The 25,447-nt window shown below is 39.7% G+C and overlaps 1 long non-coding RNA gene and 1 pseudogene across 4 annotated transcripts in view; one reads left to right on the top strand and one right to left on the bottom strand.

Annotated features, from left to right (window-relative positions):
- LOC120893064 (uncharacterized) overlaps positions 1-25,447 on the bottom strand; it is a 172,710-nt gene that overhangs the window by 8,396 nt on the left and 138,867 nt on the right. For all 4 annotated transcript variants that reach the window (XR_013424165.1, XR_013424164.1, XR_013424163.1 and 1 more), the window contains 2 exons: positions 10,773-10,913; positions 946-1,071 (listed from right to left, as the gene is read on the bottom strand). This is a non-coding gene — a long non-coding RNA (uncharacterized LOC120893064). The remainder of the gene's footprint in view (positions 1-945; positions 1,072-10,772; positions 10,914-25,447) is intronic.
- On the top strand, positions 8,568-9,488 carry LOC101957814 (tissue alpha-L-fucosidase pseudogene; annotated as a pseudogene).

The following is a 25,447-nucleotide window of genomic DNA, read 5'->3' as shown; positions in this document are numbered from 1 at the left end:
CTCAACCATCTTCCCAGCACCCCTAGGGGGTCACCTGCTCTAATGCTCTTATGAGTCAAAGCTGACCTGTGAAATAAATGGAATGAAGTCATTATTTGCACGGGCATCCCAGGAGTAAAGCAAAAGCAAACACTGAAAACTGTTCCAGACAGCTCATTCCAGTTTGCAAAAGTTAACTTCAGTGGTTCTGGTTTTGTGGAATTACTTTTAAAATATCTTAATTCATGGACACTTTAGTTCTTATTCAAAAAATTCATTTTAAAAATCTAGACCATTTTGTGGAGCTGACATTATACAGAAAGAATATCTGAATATGATTCCATTCTGAAAAAAAAAAAGTCTGGTCTAGTTCAATCACTAGATAGAACAGCACCATAAAAAATAAATGGGTGAACAATTGAACAATAGTCAGCCTTTTCTATGTTAGGAGATGACCATGAGCTTCACCAGAGATATCCAGTTTAATCTCTTTCTTTTGACTAAAACCTGCGGTTGCTTTTTTTTTTTTTTTTTTTTTTTTTAACTTCCTCACATGCCTTTGCACTGTTAAAGACAGAGCTGTTCTTGAAGGATTGTCGGCCTGGATTTTAGCAGGGGGAGGGGAAGTGCTGCTCTCGGTTCTTGTGAATTATCAGAGAGCGGAGCTGCCTGCCATCTATGGGATGCTTTGATCCAAAATTTCAGTCATTGTTTCCACATTTAGGGGCTGGAATGAACATCAAAGAAGTGGGTGTACGGAATTTACTGAATGCCAAAGAAGTACAATAACATACAGAGGATATAAGCAAATCCCAGTGGCAAAATTTGCTGCCAATTCTTACGCATAATAGAGGCTCTGAAGTGACAGTCTATCTTTGACAAATGCATAATGATATCAACGCCAAGGGAAGGAACTAGCATGCTGAAAGGTGAATAAAAGAGTTGGGAACAATTCAGTGGACTTACACATTTCCTCCGTGTGTTTTCTCACAACAAGGAAAGCAGATGACACAAATGCATTAGGTAATCGTTGGCCAGGGCTGCAAACTCACCAGCAGGTTTGAAGGAACCTGGCTCTTTCAGGATCCAGCGCTAAAGATGAGAATAAAATGTGATCAGAAATCAGTCATCCTCTGTAGGAAAAAAAAAAAAAGAGGGGGGTTGGGGGGAGTAAAGTGAAAATAGCTCTCTTATTCTGTCTTAGATGGTTCCAGATTTTAAAGCCCATATGTTGTTTGCTATAACTTCTTCGCCTCCCAGGGCCAATGCATTCCAAACGCGTCAGTGGTGCACTGCACTGAGGAGTCTCGGAAGCTAGGGCTCATTTGTATCCATAGTCTTTGTTCAAATATGGATTAATTTTGGTTAATTTCAGTGGGTGCACATAAAGTAAAATGCACAGAACTGAAACCACTGAAATCGGGCCATTGTGTGATCATCTAAAAACCTACTTTTCAAGCTCCTTTAAGTTTTATTTTTGAAATAAAAACAATAAAATGACTGTAAAAAGTTTTCAAAAGCGTTGACATTATGAACAATTGCTAACCAAGGCTATTCCCAGAATGATCAAACAAATTTGGACATAATTCTAGAGAAGTTAACTGCCCTGCAGGGCCACTGTAAACATTTCATTCAGAAGGTGATTTGATAAGGATCCTGTGGAAAATGGCTTCTGCCTCCAGGGTTTGGATATCTGAGTGGATGCACATTGTGTTGGTGTTACCAGGGCTGGCATCAGAGGGCAAAGGCAGATTCTTGCCCTCAAGCTGCAATCCAAATAGATGAAGATGAGGGTGGAAAGCATTCTGCAGGCTGCTGTAAAAATTCAGACTGGATGTGGATGCTCAGAGGAAGAGGCTCAAAAAATGCCATAGTACATGGAAACAGTGTACAGGGTTCATAAGCACAGACTGTCAGTGAATAAGGACACAACAACATCAAGATGCGTGGGTTTATTCAAAATCCTACTTGATTAAGTAAGAAATTGGGCCAGCTGCAAATACAGCCAGCATTTCTGTCCTTGCTTTTAGACAATCAGAGCAGATTTGTTTTTATAGACCCAAATCATTTGCAACTCAGCCTCACAGTTCTTCTGCGCTCTTTGCAAAAATTTCTTCTATGGCCTTGCATTGCATAATAAAAGGGCTCTTGGAAAGATCCTGCTCTGTTTATTGTGCATGTTAAGTGAATGCAATGATTTTCATTATTTCAGATTCTATAATGAAATGACTGAGTGCCCGGCAACGTTAGAAAATGGACAAACAAGCATTCAACTGGCTGGATGAACCATGGCTTTCTGGCATTAAAAGTGTAATATTTACGAGTTAATTTAATCATAGAAGAAAATATTGAGTAGGTGACTGAGTAAAATGATGACTGTGTATTATGCTTTTGCCACGCAGCTGGATAAACATATTCAATGACAGACCTTGGCAAGAACTGCAGAGATGCTCTTGACAATGGCATGAATAAATATTAGGTGCTGTCTAAAATTCACTACATTTGGGGGCTTGAGCAAAGCCAGGTGAGTTTTAGCAGAAAAATGTAGAAGGAGCCATGTGTTGCACGTTGGGATTATGTAAACACTGGAGTCCTTCTGCTGCCCAGAAACCGCTCCAACATTTATTTTCATCTACATCACTGAGAGATTTTCTAACTCGTTATCCTCACTTCTAGGAGTGTTTTTGAGCAGGAGACCTGGATTTTGGGAAGCTCATGGTCCATTTTTCAGTGACATGAATGTGGAGAGAAAAGAGATCTGGCAAAAATGATGGTGTTTTTCAGTGACCCCATCTAATCTGTGTAAAAACAGCAAAGTTAAAAATTCCTTTAGATTGCTTCTTGAATTTCTTTACAATGTAAGAATTTCTGGTTCCAAAAAGAACCAGAAATGAAAAGAACACTTGAAGAGCAGGATCCAGCAATATTAACAAGTCACTTAAGGAAGGATTTGTATCTAAGGTCAAAGGAATCAGTGTGCAAGAAGGTGTCATAGAAATTTATCATGATGGTCATTGTGGTTATTTTTTTTCCTCCTCAGTATTGTTATTTTAACCGTAAAGAAAATTTATTAAGGTCTTGGGGGTTTCTGGAGCATTTTAACTGTCTCTAAGACAACAGGAAGGAGAACAAGGAGGAAGAGCAGAAGCAGAAGCAAACAGAAAAAAGAACAAGAACAAAAAGTTGGTTTCTGAGTCACAATATACATGCCATAGGCTTCTGCTAAATCAGTGTATTTCCTGTATTGTTCTCTATCTATCCTTTGCCTTCACATTGGACCATGAGAGAATGCACTGGAGAGGTTGGTAAAGCCTGCTGCCGAAGCATCCATGTGGCATGGAAACTCTGGATTCTCATCTCCATTGTGTGATCTTGGACAAGTCACATGGCCTCTCTGAACTTCATTTTTCCATCTACAAATTATAATAACATCTCTTCACCTGGCTTTAAGAATGTGGTGGTAAAAGGAAAATTAGATCATCTATCTAAACTAATATTTTCTTTTGTTTTAAAACTATACCATGCTTAATTTAAACTGCTTTATTTCAGAAAGGATCTCAGTTGCACTCAGAGAAATTAAAATGAAACTTTAAAGTATTTCTGTGATTACTATTAATACCACCTGATATATTAAAGCAAATATGATGACTCATTCACTTAATTTTTCCTGATATTCTTTTGAAGAAATCTCTCAATATCTTCATTTTCACAAGAAAATCTAGCTCACTTCCCAATTACTTTGTCTTTCTAGTATCTTCCTTAATTGGACATACTCCACTTTAATACCTCTTTAACAAATGAGTATCTGGAGGGCGTGAACGGTGAAGATGGTGAAGACAGAAGTGGTAAGAAGGATATTTGGGAGGTGAGATCACCAAGACCTGGTGTTGTTTGGGATGTGGGGAAGTGAGAGAGACAGGTGACAGAAATGACACCCAGATATCGTGTACAGAAAATGGAAGAAGGGAAAAGACTTGAAGGAATAATCGAGAAGTCAGTTGTGGGTAAATTCAACTTGAGATGACTATGAAACACCCAAAAGAAAAAAAAATCCAAAGAAAGACCACGTAGGCAGCTATAATGACAGAAGAACACTTGGCTTTGAAGGCAAAAAACTACATTTACAAGCCTCAGGGCTCCATCGATGTGTGACCTCAGGCAAGAACTTGCTCTTCCTAAGCCTTGGTTTACTCATCTCTAAAATGGCATTATTAGCACATATCCCATCACCTGCTTGGGAATATACAATAACAATCTTTTGAAGGTATTTTATAAGGATCTGCACTACTTCTTGTTATATCTAAAGAGACATAAAGAACAACACAAAGAAACAAAGTAGGCCCTGTTTCTCCTTGGGGCTTTGGAAGCTGAGGTTGTGCAGACCTGGCCTAGCCTAAGAACAACACCAAGCACACCTGGTCCAGGAAATGCAACAGAAATGGCATCAAAACCCCCTTACTACAAAGATACTAATTTCTGAGTGAAGTTCACCACAACTTTCTGAGCAAGATACATTTTGCTAAGGACTACAAGTAAGACCTGAAGAAGATGCAGATCACCAACATCAGGCCCTGAGTACATGTGATAAGGGTGTCCAGCCTCCCAAAGGCCCAAAGAAGTCAAGTCTAAAATTCCAGAGGACATCAACCCTCTCTCCATCACCCACCCAAAGATCATAAAGTGTGTCCATGTGAGCCTTGCCAAGTGTGTCTGGCTCTGCTCTCTGGAGGCCCAGGGACAGGTTCAAACCAAGACCTGGGCTGTGGCTCCCAAGGTGTCCACAAAGGCTCCAGAGCACAGTTCTCTGTCTACCCATGTGAGAATGGAATGGTTGGTGTCACCTGAGTGTGGTGTCCTCCTGTGACATTCATACAAATAAAACTAAGGCAGGAAAATGAAAACACAGAAGGGGGAGGGGAGAGAGAGACAAAGAAAGAGAGAAAGTTGGAACTGCCTCTCCTAGAATCACCCCCCTAAGTAACAGACATCGCCCTCCTCTTGGCGTCTCATGCACTCACCTGGTGCCTTTGCTCATGTCTTGGCTTCTCCCTCCTCTGTGGTTCTCCACCTTCAGGAGGAGTCCTAAGAGCATGACCTCACCTCTAAAGGTCCTCAGAGTTAATGTGAAGAAGTCTCACTAGAGATTCATGGTTAATTAGGGTGAAGCTCCTGGGGCAGGATTCATGACTCTGGAATGTTATAGGATCCCAGTGAATATTAATTGGTTGGGAATATAACTTCACCATTTTACTGCTATGTTTTCAACTTGAGGGAAGGAGAAGAAACTTTGGTCAGTAGGGAGAAAAGTTTCCCTCCCTGCTCACATGGGTTTGAAACCATCCACTCTCCCTGACCTTGGGTACTAGGTTGGCCACAGAAACTGAGAAGGGACCACGGCCCTGGAAAGATGAGCAGGAGCTAGTTACCCAACACCACCTTTTGTATTTTCCCAGGGTGACTTCTCTAAACCCTCCCTACCTGTACTGAAAATCCATGTGTGATTAACTCTTTTTTTGACCACCCCAAAGCCAAGCAGACAGTCTGGTTGCCAAGAGTAGTGGGGGCACTTCTGATTACTCTAGAGGTTATAGGAAGGGAGAAAGCAGCTCCTCTTACACAGAGTGTATGAAGGTTCATGCTTAGAATAGGGGACTCTCTTAAATATAGACTTTGTGAAATTCAAACATTTATTAATCCCCAATGTTGGAGCAAGAAATATGGATACACCTGAAATGTTCCTTAGTCTTACAGGACATTTGGGTGAGAGTTCCTTTAAACTAGTAGGTAAAAGAGTTGGTTTTGAATAGTATCTTACTATGGTTTGGATAAATGTTTCTCAAAGGTCCAAATGCTAAAGTCTTGTTCCCCAGGATAGCATTATTGCCAGGTGCTGTGGACTATAGGGAGGTAGGGAGAAGTGGGAGGCCTTTGGGTCTTTGGAGGTGTGGCCTCAAAGGAAATTGTGAGACCCTGGCCCCTTCCTTCTTCTCTTTTGCTTCCTAGCCATGAAGTGAGCAGTTTGTTCTGCTACATGCTCCCCAACCCCCAGCATCACCATCTGGTGTGCCCTTCAGAGGCCCAAAGCAGTGAGTCCACCCGATTTGAACCAGAACCTCCAAAACCATGAGCCAAAATATTTTCTTCTTATAAGTTAATCATCTCAGATACTTTGTTATAGTGCCACAAAGCTGACCACTGCATTTCTATATTGTGATGCAGATGTATATAGGCATATATGTCTCTGTTTCACGGGTGAGAATTTACAATTACAACAACGAAAAATGTAAACATAAGTGGAACTATGTTCATATTTTCCAAAATTGATGCTATTTCTATACTAATAATTTTTCCATTCATATTCTATGAACCAATATCTGAACACAAAATTCTTGTTTTCTGGGCATTAAGTGTCTTTTCCTTAATGACTGTCCCTAGCATATTCAGCATGACTTCTTAAAATACTCTAATAAATAATCAGTTTTTAATAAATTTTCACAGCTGTGTAAGGAATCTTTGAAAGCAGACTTGATGCTAAACTCCTCCATGTGCATGTGCAGGTTAGAATATATATCACGTTAAAGAGAATGGAAGATCATTGGCTATTTTGTATATGGAAAGGTCTGAGCTACTGTGACTAGGGCTCAGCTGGGAAGATTTCATTAGACTTGCCATCCTCTGGCATGGATCTAACAGACATGCAGTAGAGCAGCCTGTTTGCCTCTCACCTTTGAGTGACCCTTTGGGAGGCCATCTTTGTGGGTCCTGTGTTTTTGCCACTGGATGACTCTGTCAAAGCGAAGGCCTGGGGTGTTGCCTGCATAGTGGCCATTCCTATAAAGAAGTGGTGCTTCTCAAACTATCTGTGGGAGGTGTCACTCCCCCTCCTACCCTCAAACTGTCACCTGCTGATATCCGGGAAAGTGCAGTAAAAGTAACATAAAGTGAAATAAAATCCTCCAATGCATATAAAATTCAAGATTCATTTTTTTTATTATAAGATTCGGCAGACATAAATGTTTGCTGCCAAATGGCTCTCTGTGTTCTGAATGCTTCCTCTCAGTCCTGTGCTTGTCTCCACAGTAGCCAACAGAGGACAGACCATGCGCCTCACTCTGAGCTGCAGTGTCATAGAGGACAGTGGGGAATCCCAAAGGCCTGCCATGCTCACACAGTCTCCTTTGCATAGGGCTCAGCAGTCTCTCTTCCAAGCAGGGGACATACTATGGGTCAGCAGACCTCTGTCCCAGATTGAGGTGTTCAAATCACCATATGAAGCTGGTGCATGGGAGGTAACTCAGAGAGGCCAACTGGTGAAAGCTATGTTCTGCTACTGGCCACTCTCACAGCGGGGATTTACACACAGCTAAGCAGTAGGCTGTTTAGTGCCATCGCACAGGTGTGGAAACAGTTTGTGATAGGCAGGTTTATAGCAAACAAACACATTGTATGATATACTGTAATCAACTATATAAACAACTTTAAAATTGTCTATACTTCATATTTCCAGCATTTGGTTTTGTTAATCATATGTCTTCCTGACAGCAATTAAATAACCTTGAGAGAAAATGTACACCTGCTGTCTCCCCTGGGGAACTACATCTCTTTTGTGAATGACATAAGTTCTCCATAAAATATAACTGAAGATAGGAGAATTGAATTTGGAGATATGTCTCCTTTCTCTCTTGTTTTATCTCCAGTTGAATTGGAGTGCATGGTTTAATATAGCTAATCTTTTTCTGGATCCCCATTCTGAGATTTTAGTTAGACGGAATTATTTCCCTGAGGGGAGAATTTGAGACAATGGATAATAAATGAGGTTGTGACAAGCATCACGTAGGTGGGAAGGTACCCATGAGCAATCTTGGCCTGCACTGCCCTCTCCAGCTTCTCACCCCAGTGTTCTTGGTTCTGAAGCAGATCTCATCTAGCTCAGGAACACCATTCGGGTCGGGTCATGCTTTCCTTAAAATAAAATCAAGCATAGCAAAGTTGTCTGTTTGCTTGAAATCAGAACCCAGACAAAGTGCATTCATTAGGAGCAGTTAATTAAGTCTCTGTTAATTTGCAGGTCTCTGGGGCTCCTGAGATGAGGGCACAGAGCTGTAACTGCTGCTACTGCTGCTACTCAGAGCCACCATGTGGGTGATCAGGACTCTGGGCAGGTATGCCCCAGCCTGGCTGAGCCTGCATGCCTGTCCTCTGCCACACTGGTTTGACAAGACCAAGTTTGGGGTGTTTGTGTACTAAGTCACATTTTCAGTGCTTGCCTTGGGAAGCAAAGGGTACTTACTGGTGGAACTGAAGGGTCAAGGGTCACCCAAGTGCCAGAATTTCATGCATACCAACTAACTTCCCTTCCATCTTCAGCTATACCAACACTGGGCTGGAGTTCATGGCATGTTTCTTTCACTTGGATAACTGGGCCCACCTCTCTTGGGCTGCAGGGACCAAGTGCATAGTCCTGACAGAAGCATCACAAAGCCTTCACAAACTAGCTGAGTCTGGTATCTTAGAACTAGAATCCTGGGAATCTGGTTCTCCATTACAATTTTTGGTGAGTTTAGAATAGCTGTCCAAAAGAGGAACTTATGGTAGACCTTTCTTACTTCCTCTTAACACAGTCCCACCTACTCTACCTACTTGGAAAGAAAAATGGCTTTAAAATCCATCATTTTGTTAGTATAAAAAACATGCCAGAGCCATATGATGTTGTTATCAGGTGCAAATCGGATCCAGTTCTGTGTGGTGGAGAGTAGGAATGCCCTGATAGTTATCGGAATTCTACAGATACTCTTTCTTGACTCTACAATGATAACCCCATCAAGGACAAGGTGGTAGTAAATGACTGATGGGGTCAGAAATGTTCCTGTCACCATGGAGGATGCTATAACTGTCAAGATAAATTCAAGCCTGGGAGGTTGCCAGACCGCAAACGGGAGATATATACCACCATTGACAAGAAATCCTGGGCTACCATCACAGCGTGACAATGTCAGACATCGGAAGTAAATCTGAAATCAGTTCTGACCTGGTTCAGACAGTAAGTTTGGGAAGCAACTATCTTCTCAACACTGGAACAGTTAAAGATGGACAGATGTTTCCCATATTTCAATAAAGGCTTCTTGTCATTGGAGAGAGGTTGAGCATCAGTGGGGAGTCATCTATGTCTCTGAACATTTTATGGAGGGTGTACATACACCTCAAAAGCTTCAATGGTTTGTGCCATTTTTTTTTACACTGGACAGCAAATGAAGTCTTAAACCGTGAGTTCCCCATTACTGCCTCAACTGCAAAAGTAATAATGTTAGGAATCTAGTATCTGAATGGTCTACAAGTCTGAGTAAAGGCCTCCTCATTTCTCTGCTTCCTTGCCACCTTCTGTACTTCTAGTTGAGGTTTCTTGGACTGTAAAGCTGGCAGAAATGGATGGATTATTGGAGTTTAAGAGAAAAGGATCACTGCCTGCTAGTTCTTGCTTTGATTTTCCTCTTAAGGTACCATCATTGTAAGTAACTGACTTCTCTTCTCCACCTGTAGATGGTTTTTCCAACACTTTCTGATCACAGATACTGAACACATTATGCTGATGGATGGACTCAGAATCTGAGCTCCATGACTAGCTTATGTCTTTCTGGTCAGCAAAGGGAAGCAGTGGATAATTAAGTTCCAGTTAAGTTCATCCAGCTTTGGAAATTATCTCAAATGGAAACTTCCCTCTATTCTATCTTTGATAATCTACTTGCTTACTAATGACTTTAGATAAAGGATAAGCCAAGTCACCCATTACTTATGAGAAGAAGTAGGAAGGGCTTAGTAAGCACAACCACACCCTATTTATTTAGCACCAGTTGTCACCAATACTCTGATCCTCGCCCTCCAAATACAGAAAACATAGAAGATCTACTGGGGAAGAAAGACCTGTTAGACTGCTAATGATAAACTTTACAAAAGTTTCCAAAGTGAATTAAGAGCTCTGAAATCCAGTCTGTTTACAGAAATACTATTAATAAATGAACATGATTCTGTCTTGCTTTTATAAATATGATAAAATAGGTGAGCTTGCATGTAAGGAAAAATAAAATCTAGGTTTCTCCACCATCTCTCTTGCCTGCAGTTTGGGGAGGGGAGTAGGCAGGCTACTGTTGATGAAATTGGCTGTTTCCCAATTTGTCTTGTGATAATGGTTAATGCATTCCTCTGTAATTGCAAGCTGTAAATTGGTAGTTAGGTTTAGAGACTTGGCGAGATTCAGGTTCAATTGTTTTGTCAAGAATATTTTGTATGTAGTGTACTACATTTCTGTTAGCAGGTACATAATGTTTGATTGTCTCTAATGATAGAGACAATGATGTTAGCAGTCATTGGTGATCATTGCTCATAGCCATTAATTCATTAGGAGGTTGCCAAATGCTGATATCCTAATTCTATAATCCCTAAACCATTTGTTAGCTGGGCAAATTCTATAAAGAGAAACTTCCTCTTGACTCTGGTTACCAAGACTAGTTTTTTTTTTATAATACAATGAATAGTTTCTCTAACATTCTTTAAAAATGATTAATGAGCTTCATTTTTTGTATCATACTAAACTTATGGATTTAAATTTACTTAATATTTTTCAATTTGTTTCATTTATTGTCCTACAGATCCTCAAATTATCCCATCTTTGGTCAGCTGGAACCTCTTTAAGTTGGTACCTGAATACTTTAGAGAGAACCCTAGACATTTTTTTTCCCATAGCTTTCTTGCTACTTGAGATGCCAACATATTCCAGACTCATCTAATAAAGTTCTTACCTCAAACTTAGAATCAGCCATCTTTCCAAGAGTTCTGGTTCCTTTTGGTGGGAAATAGTAGTGAGACTCACAGCCAAGGTTCTAATGGTGCTCATTGCTATTAGATTGGCCATTGTTTCTAGGCCTTTTCAGTGGACAGAACTAGAAAACAAAGCATAAACATAAAACCCATTGTGGGTTAGTATTGCTACCTCAGATTTATTTTCATAACTACAGATATTTTACTTCATTGATCTTGCATCTGTGTCTGCTAGCCGAAAATACCAGTTTTAAATGACACTAAAAATATATATCTCTTTGCTTTACCACACACTATATACACAATTTCAGAATATCAATACTCATGCTACTAAAATAACATGATCGCTGAACTGATAGACACAAATAAATCCAGTTATGAGATATAATGAAATAAAAGATCTCATGCTACCAGGCATGGTGGTACACACTGGTAATCCCAGCAACTTGGGAAGCTGAGGCAGAAGGATCATGAATTCAAAGCCAGACTCAAAAACTTAGTGAGGCCCTGAGCAACTTAGCAAGTCCTGTCCCCAAATAAAGTATAAAAAGAATTGGGATGTGGCTCAGTGGTTTAGTGCCCCTGGGTTTTTTAATCCCCAGTACCAAATCAAAACAGAAAACCAACTCATGCCTAAGATTTAAAAGCAAAACAAAATATCTCTATGTAAATTTAGCAAGAAATGTTTAAAATTGATGTGAGGGAAATTATTAACATTTGTGAATATAAAAAATTAGACTTAAATAATCAGTGAAAAGGTAAACCATGTTCATAGAAAAGCCCAACATCATAAAGATATGAACTATTCATATATTTATCCAAATATTTAATGCAATCCCAGAAAAAGTGTTATCAAATGTTTTTTCCTGAAGCTGAACAAATTGATTTTATGGGGGATTTGAAAGAATGAACATGTAAGAATAGCCAGGAAATTCATCCAAAAGAAGACCAATGGTATAATATTAAAACATCATAAACCTCTAAAATTTAAACAGTTTGATAGTGATGGATGAGACAAATGGGAAAAACAGAATATTCAGAAGTAGACCTAATTGCATATGATTATTTAGTATATGATAGAAGTGGCATCCCTAATTTGTGAGGAAAAAGTGGAATTTCTAAGAGCTGGTATTAGGATACCTGCATAGCCAGATGAATGGGATAAAATTGAAGCTATCCCTTATATACCCTCTATATTATATTCCTTGATTACCAGGAAGAATTCTAAATGGATGAGCTATTAGAGTGTAAGAAATTAAAACATAAATACCAGGGCGAGGGAAACCAAGAATAAATCATACACGGAATGGGGATAACTCTTTTGATTACACCTTGAAAATATCGATGCAACAATTACACGAAAACAAGTGCCTTACATTCCATTCACATGAGTTACATTAGGATCATTTTGCAGATGGGAAACCAAGAGACATTAAGTATCTTGCCCAAATTTGTAAGTTAGTAAATGGTGGGGATGGGACTTGAACTTGTGGAAAAGGCAACTCGTTGCACACGGAGTACCTAGGCTACTGTTCACTCTAAGCATATTGAGAAAATCCGAAAAGAAACATTTCCCAAACCACTCATAACCAAGGAATAGAACCCTATTACCGCTGGTAGGCAGGTTCCCAGTGGTTTTCAAAGACTTAATGTTGAGATGCTGAAAAGCTTTAAAAGGTCTCTGGGGACAAAGAGAGACTTCGGTGTATTGTGAAGATGAACTGAAGTAAAGTATGACACCTAACATGGGGATTGATACCTCTTACATTTTATTCTTTGGCCAGACACACTTTGTGATACCAATGTGACACTTTCATTGAATTCTTCCTCTTATCTCTGTACAGTGAAGCACCATATCACCCCTAAGAATCTAGTATTAAATATATGAAGGTCGAATGAATCTTTAGATCTTTATGGATAGTGACCTGTCCAAGTTGTTCAAATGGGAACAATTTAACGAGTTGCCTGGTTTATAAAGGCAGAAGTTCCAATTGATTCAAGCCTGAATTTTGGTGTTCTACACAGTAAGAAATTGGTTACAACCTTTGCTTTCTGCCTCCTGTCATCAAATTTGTTTACATCTTAATTCGTCATCTCTTTATAAGGCATCTCATTATCTAGACAATAAAGACTGAAATTCTCTTTCTGTTCTTTCGAGAAAACTTTGAAAGCTGACAATGCTTTCTCTCCAGTAAGGGCACGGTTAGTGCTTGGCTTGTGAGAGCAATGCAATCCATTCATTCATTTCACGAATATTTAGCAAGGACCCACTGGTGAGCCAAGCATTGCACCTGGTGTTGGAGATACAGGGAGGACAAGGCAAACAGGCTTTTGCTCTTGAGGAGTTTTACATTCTATAGGAGCAGACAGAGATAAAAGAGCAATGAACAAATACAGAGCCAGACAGTACACAGTGATTGTTCTGTGAATGTGAATGTCTCACTGATGTGACAGTGACTGTGAGTGGGTAGGGAAGGAACTTCCTTAGCTTACATGGTCAGAGAAAGTCCTGATCCAGGACTTGAACCACATGAAGACCTAAGGGGAGTGATGTCCAGGCAGAAGGAGCAAGTGCAAAGACTCTGAGGCAGGAATGTGCTCCAGGTGTAAGAAGAAGGGAAAGAGCACTGTAGGGGTGAATGACACCCAAGTATAATTGACATCCTGGTATTTAAGAATGTATTTCTTTGTTAGTTTATTCATTTATACTCTACTTTGTTCTAAAAAGGATTTAAAATAGCTCTTTAATGTTGCTGTTCCTTAAAGTACAAACAGACTCAAGAAAAATTAAAAAATGAGTCCTCTAGATGTTCTAGTTCTTTTTGGTTCTAGTTCAACAAAAAGATCTAATACAGGGCATTGGGCCTATCCATGCAGGATGCCTCCTTTTTTCTTTTTAAAGACTCACACACCTTGAAATATCACTTAAGTAATTATTTTTAAGAAAATTGTTGCACTAAATTTAATTTCAAATCAACAGACCCATTATATTCTCTAATTAATCATGGCACATGCTATTTACCAAACTCCTGTTAAAAACAAATTTCTTTTGTACACATTACAAAGAAATGTTACATAAAATTAAGCACCAAGTAATGACTTTAATTTGCGGTTAGTTAATAATACACAGATGATCACGCGGCTGTAAAGGAAGCCACTTGGGACATTAGCAGATATGCTGGCACAGAAGAATTGGAAACAGACACACTGTGAGGCCTGTGGGCTCAGCTCTGGGTGGGGAGGAAGCAGGGCTCAAGAGTCAACGGACAGTTGATGCTTTGGCTTCCAGTTATAGGCAGAAACATGCTAAAAGCCTCTCTGCCCAGAGACATCTGAATGACATTTATGTTTCTCAAATGGTTTGTTAGTTCCTTTTTACTTCTTGCCCCAGAAAAAAAGATTTAAAAAAACTTGATGGAATTTGCATTTATCATGAGATTTACTGAGTGACCCTGACTCAGAAATTCTTTTTGTTTTTGCAAGAAGCTATAATTGTCCCAAATTCTATAAGCCACTTTACTCAGCTAATTTCTTGGCACTTAATGATCCCAAGCTAAGACACTCAGACTACATTTTTGGAAATGAAAATAAAATAGAGTAAAGCCCTAATATTTGAAGGAAACCAATATTACATCTCTCTGAAAGTCTGCAGGCTACATAAGCAATCATATAAACAGAGAGAAAAATGAAAATCTTCTCATATTGCAGCAGATGGGTTAGAAAATCAATGGTCCAATGGATTTGTGATTAAAATTTGTTTAAACCTCTAGAAAGGAGGAATGGATGGAAAGGTGTTGGGAGGCTGAAAATCATTCCCCTTTCTCTTACAGAGCAGTTTTTCAAATATATTCCCAGTTCTACTTGCTCCTATCTGAAATCCAGAGTGGGGTAAGGAAAGGGATTAGAGCCAGGAACAATTCCTGAGATCTGAGACCAGCCTCAAGATTTTATTGCCCTAAGGAGTAGAGATTCCTAAAGGTCATTCAAATTTCCACAGTGTAACTCTTGTGTGTCATTTCTGTGTCCCTGTGCTTCCTTTGCTTTGCATATGGAATGACTATCAAAGATCCATATACTTAGATGAGATTTGATCTTCTTAAATTGATGACCTCCTCCATCAAATCTAGGTTATGGATTACATCAGTACCTTCATTACTTCTCTCAGGTATTTGTGTCTGGTCTTTGTTTCCCAAGGACACCAAGTTAAGTCATTCCTAAGTATTCTTACTGATTATGGAACAGAATGAGAACAAGGAGGTTTGTATGCTAAAACCAGAATAAAGGCTCATGGTAGGCCTTTTCAGGCTTTGGGGCAATATGATAATGCATTCACACAGACAGGCACACACCCCATTACGGGACTAATGACGAGCTGAAAATAGAAAAGAAACTTAAAAGAAAAGAGGCTTCAGGAAAGGACTAATCAACAACTCCAAGGCAATGTCATGCTGTGCTTATGTTTTCTGCAAATATTGACTTTTAAAAATTAAACATGTGGCTAAAAACGATGTCATTGTCCCTGCGAAAGAACATTTCTATGTGACTATTTCAGATCCAGGAGAAAGCAGAATAATAGAGACAGAGGGCCCACACAGAGTACTGGATCCTCTGTCAACTGTAAATGGGCACATGTGCATAGTATGGTTCTTTGATAGTTTTGCTCATTTAACCCCTGATCCGTTGCCAACAAGAAGTAGATCACAAACACACACTATACACATATGTGCATAGGTGTGTGCGTGCACACACACATGCAACTTGAACTGGAGGGAAGAGAAAGATAGTAGAAAAGGATCTCTCTTTCCTCTTTCTTCAGATTTGCAAAGCCATCACAAGCTTCTCCAGAAATATTTGGAAAAGAGAGAGAAGTCTGAACCCAAGAGAATTGGAAATGGGGAAATAGGAAGAAAGGAAGTTCAGGATACAAGTCAGAGAAAGAAGGCGTGATTCCTGTACCAGGCTGAATGAATTGGTGTTGGAAGCCAGGGATCCCTCACTGAGTGAGTCATGACTGTTTCAAACAGAATCAGCTGGGAGCTGACCAAGAAGCCAAGTGGCAATGCTTTGATGTGAAATCTGTGTACACATGGTCCCGCAACAGGAGGCCTGGATGGATTTTTTCTCATCAAATTGTCAGAGACTGTCTCTCAGGCAAAATCTTCACTGCATCTGATGGCATGTTTACTCACCACCTAAGTTTAGATTTAAACTTTGCAGTGGATTGGGTTATCATTTGGCCAACTTTCCCTCCCTTTCCTCCCCAGGTCTCACCTGTGTCCCTCCATGATGAAGTATAGCTCTCCGCCCCACCGTTGGTGGGCTTGGTCATTGACTTGCTTTGCCTGAGGGAATATTGTTACATGTGACACAAGCAGAGACTAGAAATGTGTATGTGCAGTTGGGCCCATGCTTGAACTTCTGCCATGAGAAGAAAATGACATGGCCAGCCTGGTGGTCTAAAGAAGGTGAAGAAAACACAAAGAAGAAATAAGAATCCAATCTGTAGCCTGAAATCAAATTCAGCTGACCTGAGACTGGATCATCCAAACCCAAACAGGTTCAGGGGAATAAATGATTATTCTTAAAGCCTACTGAGTTGGGGGTGGTTTGTTGTATATGTATAACATATACAAGCAGGACTGCTGAGTAAGCAGGGAACAGAGGCAAGGAGTGTCACTGTCTAATACACGCAAGGTATAGTGAATAAGCAAAATGGTGGCACCTGCTGCTGGGATGGATGGAGTTGTGGGTAGTGGGGCCTGCATATACAGCATCACCTTTGTGCAAGAAAGTGGAATATGCCCTTGTTGAGCACAGACCAAGGGTTGGAATTTGGCTGCTTGTGGAATAAAATAGAGCACTGACTGTTCTGTGTATGAGTTATAAGAGTTCTTGGGTTTGGAGCAAGGAGAGAGTATATATAATTTTTGTTGCTGCTGGTGGGGGTTTCTCTATATTTATTTATTTATTTATTTGGTGCCAAGGATTGAACTCAGCGCTGCTAACCACTGAGCCACAGACCCAGTCCTTTTTTATATTTTATTTAGAGAAGGGGTCTCACTACGTTGCTTAGGGCTTCACTAAGTTGCCAAGGCTGGCCTCAAACTCCCAATCCTCCTGCCTTAGCTTCCCAAGCTGTCGGGATTACAGGCAAGCAACAAAACAGCGTTTCTTGTGTATATCAAATTATGGCACAGAACGAGGGTGAGGACCGTTCTCCCTACTGCTTAGAGATACCAATCAACTCTGGATCCTTGAAGATTGATGGATGAGGAAGATGTTGCCCATGTTACAAGCATTTGTTCTCACCATGGGCATCACCAGCTGTTGCTACTCTGAGCTCCCTGCCAGCATGTACTTAGTGGAAGGGATCAGAACAAGAGAGGAAGGAGTGGGGCTGCTTGGAGCCCCGACTGGCAGGTGTGTGAGATGAGGCACTCTTTGGATATGCCCAGGATGCAGGATTCAAGAGCAGGGAGGGAACAAGACAAAGAAATTTGAGACAATATCAATGAGAGCTCATCTGAATGCATATGCTAGTGAGGCCGTAGAGATAGTGCAGTAACTTTATACCTACAGTTAAAAGATCTATTTGGCCTAGTTCTCATTGTTGATACCCATGAAACTTTAGGATGTTGGGCAAGGGGTCTTTAATTGCATATTTAGTCCAACAGACCACCCAGCCCTACTGGAAAGATAACATCATTAATATATTATGTTTGTGGAAATTCCACTGTTATCACTTCAGGATGAAAATCAATAGGCTCATAATAATGTTGCTAAGATATCTTGGAAGAGAGTTGCCAAAGACATGCAATTGTTCAAGAGGAATGGATGTAAAAGAAGAAAAGAAAAGAAAAAGAGAGATGGGAGGAGGGAGGAGGAAGGAACGAAGGGAAGGAAGGAGGGGGGGGGAGAAAGGCAGGGAGAAAGGAAAGAGAAGAATGAGAGAGGAAAAGCTTTGTAGAAAGACATGAAAGCCTTAACTATGTGATATATATATACAAAGGTTGTTTTCTAACCACGGAAAATACCAGTGTTTTCTTCCCAGATACAATGATATTTAGTAGAAAATTGGAGAAATTCACATCAATGATGTGGAGATGCTATTTCAAGAATATAGAGCTGGAAAGGCTCCCTTAATATTCCTTGGCCTGTATGTGGAAAATGAGTCACTCTCAATTCTGGAAATTCCCTGATTCCACACATGGAGATGGGGACTGTACTGCTCCCTCCCCCGACATGAGATAATAAATTCCATCCGCTACTTTTTAATTTTTAAAAAAATATTTGGTGATCATCATCTTCAGATTTTAAAATCTCATTGGTTTATGAATCCCAAAGCAACTGGTTGTCTGAAAGGAGTCTCATTGTCACTGAGAAATCTCTCCTAAGAAAGAGTATAAAGATATTATAATCTCAATATAATCATTGAATTATAAAGTGATATTTACCGCATTATGAGTCAGAGCTTCCCATTAGGTATTTCTCACAGAAGGAATTTAAAGAAAAAATTCACTATTAATGAAGAAGAACATTTTTCATCCAACTAATTATTCACTTATTTGTGCAATGAAGGTTTGTCAAATGTCTCCTAGATCGAAGCTCTAGGCAACATGTTTGATTCTTTCTTCTTGGCCCAGGAGGAGAGAAAAGCTCTTCAAGACAGTCAATTCCTTCACCAATTTAATCTTTCTATTCTTCCAACTGGTCTAATATCAACTGGAAAAAAAAACCTGACATCTGGTTATGCAGCTTCTCGGAGCAAAGTCAGATAATGAATGGAGTTTGGACAATGATCGGGTCTTCTTGGCTCTAGCCTTTGTGCTGGCTTAACTGGCTTATTAGCTCATTTTCCAGTCCCTTCCATTCTTACACTAGGGAAAATGATACATGGCTGCATGAGTATCCAAGAAGTATCCACAATACCCAGTATTCCTGAGTGACAAAGAGAAGTAGAGGAGAGAGATCAAAACACGAGTAAGAAAGAGTGCTATGGTCAGTGGGCCAGCATATCTAGCAGGAATCCCAATGTATGTTTAGCTGTGGATTTACCAAGCTCTAAAATAGGGCATAGCTTCAGTCCATACCTGAGAAAAGGACTTTCCTCTCGGTGCAGAACCACTGAGTCCTTTGTATTTGTTTCTGTGTCTACATTTCAAATCCCTAACAGAGTTACCATATATTAGGAAACTACATATATACTTACATGAGCAAAATGGTAATGGTGGGCACTGAATCCATCTCTGTCACTTACTAGCTCTACAATCTTAGGTAAAGCACGTAACATCTTGATCTGTTTTATTTATTCACTTGCTCATTCATTCATTCATTCAACTAACAATTACTGAGATTCTACTGTGTGTCCAGGGACTCCACTAAGGCAGTGAAACAAAAGCTGCATGAACTGTAGCCTCCTAGAACATGACATGCTAGTGAGAGAGACAGCCAGAAAAGTCCAATAAATAAACAAATAAAACAAGTGCAAGAAGTATTATGAAGAAAACTAACCAGGTGCCCAGATGGAGAAAAACGTCATCGGATAAGGTACTTAGGGAGAACCTGTTTACAGGTTGCCATTATCTTAGGAATAATAATACACTTCTGCATAAAATTAGGATAGCAGTCTTCTTTAGATCATAGTGAGGCTTAATTAGATGATGCATGTAATACCTTTGATTTAGTTCCTGGGCTATAGAAAATGTTCAATACATATTTATTATTATTTCTTCTATCCTGGACCAGACTTAGCATATAAAATTGCTCATTGGATTTAGCACATAGTACTTGCCACATGGCTTTGTACCTAGTAGGGCTTCAATAAATGTGTGCTGCTGATGGGTTGTGAAGAGAGCGTAGTGGCATGGTGCTCCCCCCCACTCCATTGCTGTTCACTATCTCTGTCAGCATCAGAGGGGCTAAAATTGCTCTCTGGAGCATGTACATATAACTGCAAGGAATACATCACCCTCTGGACCCCCAGAGTGGGTCCCTGCAGGATAATATTGTTCCAGGCAAAAATCGAGGGAAACTTGGTGCTGATTTGTGCGGCAGTTGTTCACAGTATAAACAGAAGCCGCCAGGGCTGTCCACTCAGCATTTCTCTCCAGGCGCAGGAAAAAAAAATGTTTTTCTTTTTTAACCGAAAGATGGAAGAAGGGCATTTTCAGTGCAGGCTGCTGCTCTGTATAACATAAACTGCTCAGCCCAGGGGAATTGAAATGGGTGAAGTATATGCAAAGTCAAACAATGAATGGAGTTGGAATAAAAAAGAAAAAGATAAAAGAAAACATACTTTTTTTTCCCCCTATTCACAGTGATGTTTACTTGACTTCAACTTGATCAATGGTACCAATCTCATTAATACTGAACATTTGGAGAGAGGGCAGCAGTACTTCTGAGATCACACAGACGATATAATAGGATTTGTTGTTTTAAATTTATTTGTAAAATAAAATTTCTATTAGATACTAATTATAGGAATTTCTGGGACCACCATTGATTGTACAGGAGAAGTGAAACTACCATATTTGTCAGCCTATCTATAGAACTTGGAGACACCATTTTCATCCTCAATAATGGTATGTTAGTCAAATTATGGATGGAGATGAACCATGAAAAGGGGAGAAGAATGCATACTGAGAGGCAGACAATCCCATTTTAGATCCAAGCCACCACTTGTAGAGCTGAGTAACCATCTGTGTCTGTTGTGCTTTCTTGATCGCTGTACCACAAAAAGATGAGTCTTGTGTTGCTGGTTAGTATAACTCTCAGCTCTTGAGGCCCAGGATAACTGAAACCCTGAGCTAGTTGTCAGCTTAGGACTCCTCCAGGCACTCTGATAGCATGCCCATAGTCCCTGCAGGTGGCTGATGGCATGAGCTTGTCTGCAATGCACCATAGCCAAGAAGGTGCTCCTTGCTCTCTACCAACTTCTTGTCCCAGGGGCTAAGGAGTGTGATGTCTGAGCCAGGTCTACGTGAATGTGTGAGTAAAGCAGAGAAGCCAGGCAGGAGTCTTGCAAGGCACAGTGCAGAAGGCAGTCTGCACCTATTCACATATACCTTATCCTTATACCTTTTGAATGGAATCTTCGCCAGGGGCAGGGCCAGGGCTCCAGCACTGCATGCACATTTTGCATGCTCAGGCACTTTCTTTTGGAAATGCTTGGAATGAAAAGGTTTGACTGGATTGAAATCCATTCTCATTATCACAAGAAATTTCAACATTTACATCAGTCAAAGAAAATAAAAAAGAAGAGCGCTTAGATTCTTTAAAGATAATTTCAACCGTTGTAAATTTTTGAATGGCTGTAAAAAATGGTTTTAAATTTTTTATCACCTACTTGTGCGAACAAAGTTTCTCATCAATGGTGACTATCAAGAATTTGAAGAGATCATTAAAAAGACTTGATCGGGACTTGCTCATAGCCATTTCAAACATAAAACTTAGTGTAAAATAGTTATGTGCATGGAAGCAAGCTCAACTTTCTCATTAAAAATTTTGGAAAAAATTTATTTTGAGCTTTTATATAAATTCAATATTTAATATCCATCTCTAATGCTCTGTATTTTATTTTTATTATCATCATCATAAAATACAAAGAAAATGTAGTAAATGTTTTTGCCTAGCTCATATAGATGTCCGCAGGTCCCTTCAGTTTATTCCAGTGTGGTATACAAATATTACCATATGGAGTCTTGATTTCAACTATGTATCAGAACACCTGAATGCTAATTCTGATGTCTTGGTCCAGTTTTTTTCTGCTAAAACAGAGTGCCTGAGACTAGGTAGTATATAAAAAAACAAAAATTTCTTTTTTTATAGTTCTGGAGGGTGAAAACTCTAAGATCACTCCAAGATGAGCAGGTTAGGGCTTTGTCTCTTTGCTTCTATGTTGGTGCTTTTAATGCTGGGTCCTCTGTGGAAGGAACATAATGTTCTCACATGACTGAGTAGCAGAAGAAAAAGAACCCATTCCCACAGACCCACTTTATAGGGGCATTAATCCTAACACCTCCCAAGAGGGCCCATCTTTCAATGATCAAGTTTCTGATACATAAATTTTGGAGGGGATACTTTCTTTTTCTTTTTAAAAGTTTTTTTTGTTGTTCTCTTAGTTATACATGACAGTAGAATGTATTTTGACATATCATGGAGTAAACCTTTCCATTTTGTGGTTTTACATGATGTGGTTATATACTGGTCATGCATTCCTGTATGAGCATAAGAAAGTTATGTTTGATTCATTCTACTGTCTTTTCCCATTGCCATCCTTGAAGGGGACTCTTTCAAACTATTAGAACTGGTTAAAGAATGCCTTCCTTTTTTTGATTAAATCACACCAGCAACTTGGGCCTAAGTTCTTCCATCTGGAAAATGACTGGATTAGATGAAGTTGTTTCAATCATTCCAACTGCCAAGTTATTTTTAACATGGTTTTCTACTATGGTCATAGCAAGGATTTATTTCTTAGGAGAATATACCTTAGTAACTGATCAATGATTTTTGAATAACCTTCATGTAAAATGGTCTTGCTATAAACCAAAGAAGACTTGGTATGCATCACACTGATAGTAAAATTGAGTACACTCTGTGCCCAAAATATTTATCATAAAGGAAAGTTTAGCCAGCATCTTGATTTACTCCAAAATTATCCCAGTGCTATGTTAATGCCACAAGGCTATTTGTTCAAGTTAAAACCCCTGTAAACATTTCCTTTATTTCTTTAAGGTTGGGAACACAGATCAGTTTGAAGCATGCTGAGGTATACTACCCTTTCTCTTTGCATCAGAAGGATCTGCTGATATGAACTGTGCCCACGTCAATCACTTTTACACTCCAACATTTCTGCCCATTGATTTTTAGCCATCTCTGTCCACATTTGAAAACAACTATCTCAGATTGAGAGAAGGTCAAGGATTCAAAAGGCAAGAACTACTTTTTAATCAATTCCATTTGAGCCAGAATTCAACCTTACCTACCTTCTTCTCCCCAGTCTCTTCCGTCCTTCAAAAGCAGACAATGCATTTTAAAAAAAAATAAGTGGAATCAGATACATTTAATAGCCAAGAGCGGAACAGAGCTCCACTAAGATACCTAAAATCAACATGCTTTAAGAGGAGTCCAGAAAAATGCATTTCTAAGTGTCAGAAAACTTTGAAGCATTAATCATCCAATTCAGAGAAAAAGATTTAAGATAACTGAGTTTAAGTTACTTGATCAGACTTGGGCAGCTTTGGCACTGGCCCTTGAGCGTGAGTGTTGGCTCCTAATTGCCTGTGGGCACTCTTAAAGTTAGAAGTACTTGTAGCCTGGAGAAGTCTGAGGAGGAGAAAAAGTCTGTATCATGTTTCCTCAGACATCCTCTCTGAGCAATGAAGCCAGTCTTTCTAGGAAGGTCAACCATCAAAAGCTATATAAAGAGATGACTTAATATTGTCAGCTCATTTCTTCCAAGGATTAGCATCAATTTCACAAAAACAAGCACCATCGGGTGGAAGCAAGAGTTGAAGTTTTTCTCTTTGGGTGAAGAAGATAAAGCAAAAGTCAGGAAATACTAAGGACTTAAAAACAATGGGGTCTCTTGGGTCTCCACAGGAACTCAAGTTACATAAATGGGCCTTTTAGTAAAGATGAAAGACACCATAGAAAGCTGTCAGTAAAATGCAAGAGCCTATATTGTAAAACCAGAGGAAGGAAATCACATTCATGTGCCACATGTAGAGCAGGGATAGGTGCCTTCACATCCGGAAAGGTAAGTATAACCACTCTATCACTCCCCTGTCCATTCGGGAAGGGACCAGGACTGACAAGAAGGCTACAAAATTAGTCACAGATCATAAACTGACAAGTAATCAAAACCTGCTAAGCTGAGACTTGTTGCCTTAAGGCATCAATGTCATGGGTGTGTCCATCTCCTGGACTAGATGAGCTGAATTATTCCAACATCGCAGCATCTTTCCTACTGGCTCCACTGAATCCCACCGTTACAGTTAAATTCCTTAAAATCATGGAATTTTATTTAAAGAGTTCTGGTTGAAATCAAATCACCCAAGGTATGGGGAGAGTTAACTAATTTCCAAGCATTTACTCAGAAGAAAATTATTGTTTAATGAGCTCTCCCAGGAAGCCAAGAGCAAGTACCACAGGGTTGGAGATGTCTCCTCTGGGTTCTGGGGTAGGTGAGGAGTCCATACCACTACAGTTCCTTTTTTTTTTCCTGTACAATTTTTGACTGCACACTCTGGTTGACTCCTCATATGACAGTGTTGTGATATAGTAATATCTACAGAGAGCTAGAAAGATAACTTTAGCCTTTAACCGTATGCATCAAAATTTGATAATTTATTATTGATGGATTAGAAAAGTTCCTTTGAGCTTCAAATTTATTGTGTAAATATATTTGTGAATATCCCCTGCAGTTTCATTTCAAGGACAAGAAATATCCCAAGAAGAGATGGAATTCCTGAAAGTGAACCTTCTATTTCATAATTTGTCCAGGGGCATCTTGAGGTAAATCCACAGCATAGCTGGAGAAGATTAACGTTCAAGGTGTTTTCCAAGGCTCGTGTGTCACCTGCAGAAAAAAGCAGCCACCCCAGTAAGGACACAAAGAACACCCACTTGCTCTGGGGGCATAGCTCCCTTGCCTATGGTGGTCCTGGGACTGCTGACTGGGTTGGTGAACCTCAAAGCACCTCTTCATCTACCTGATACCTAATGGTAACTTCTGGACTGCCAACTTGAGCATCCTGGCCTATCTATACCTTCAGGGACAGGAATCTAAATCAGACCTGTGCCTGGGAGCTGGGGCAGGGGAGTGAGGAGCTGCCCAGTTGCATCAGAGGATCGACAGGCTCCAAAACCTTTGGCTTCAGGCAAGAAACTGATGAGGAATTTACAGATATGGCATTGCCAATAAAAGGCTGAAGTGAAAAGTCACCTTTTGAAATCATCAATAACCACATTTTGAGCAACAATGCTAGAGGAAAAGCTGAATTACTTGTCTATCTTTTCTCGAGAAAATATTGCAAAATCGTTACCATATAAAGAGGCAATCATAGATAATGAAAGCAGAGAGGTAGGGAAACAATCTTTATAGAACTCTATCAGGCAATTAGTTACTAAAGTCATAATGTGATTTTCCTGACGCTTTTAAAATTCTGATATTAGTCAGTTTTATAAAATTTCTGATGATGATAAGTGTGATTTATTTACTCATTCAAAATAAGTCTTCCTATTCATACCTGATTTTGTATTCATCTTTTTGAACTCTTTTTCTTTGGAGTGCCTCACAAACTTAAGATCTCATAAACCTGGATTTTCCCCTGCAGTCAACCCTGAAACGTCTGCTGTGGCCCCAAAGGCCATGCCCAGTATCCTCTTGTCCTGCAGCTGCTGTCTGCCTACTGTGACGGTAGGAAAAGGTTCAAGGAAAGAAAATGATGAACTGGAGTGGGACTTCAATTTTATTTCCAGATTAACCTTGTTCTAATTATATGCCCTTACAATGCTCAGTAGAAAGGGTTTCTAAATAAGAGTCCCTGCTCATCTAATGGGGATGTCTTGCATGAGTATTATAGTAGTGATATTAAAATAGTGATGTTAGAATCTTGTAGAAGGAAGCCTTCACAAAGGAGCAAATCCACTGCAA

The sequence above is a fragment of the Ictidomys tridecemlineatus genome, chromosome 7, assembly GCF_052094955.1.
Source record: "Ictidomys tridecemlineatus isolate mIctTri1 chromosome 7, mIctTri1.hap1, whole genome shotgun sequence".
NCBI lineage: Eukaryota > Metazoa > Chordata > Mammalia > Rodentia > Sciuridae > Ictidomys > Ictidomys tridecemlineatus.
Note: the sequence above shows the minus strand (reverse complement) of the source record. Positions and strands in the feature narration are given on the sequence as shown.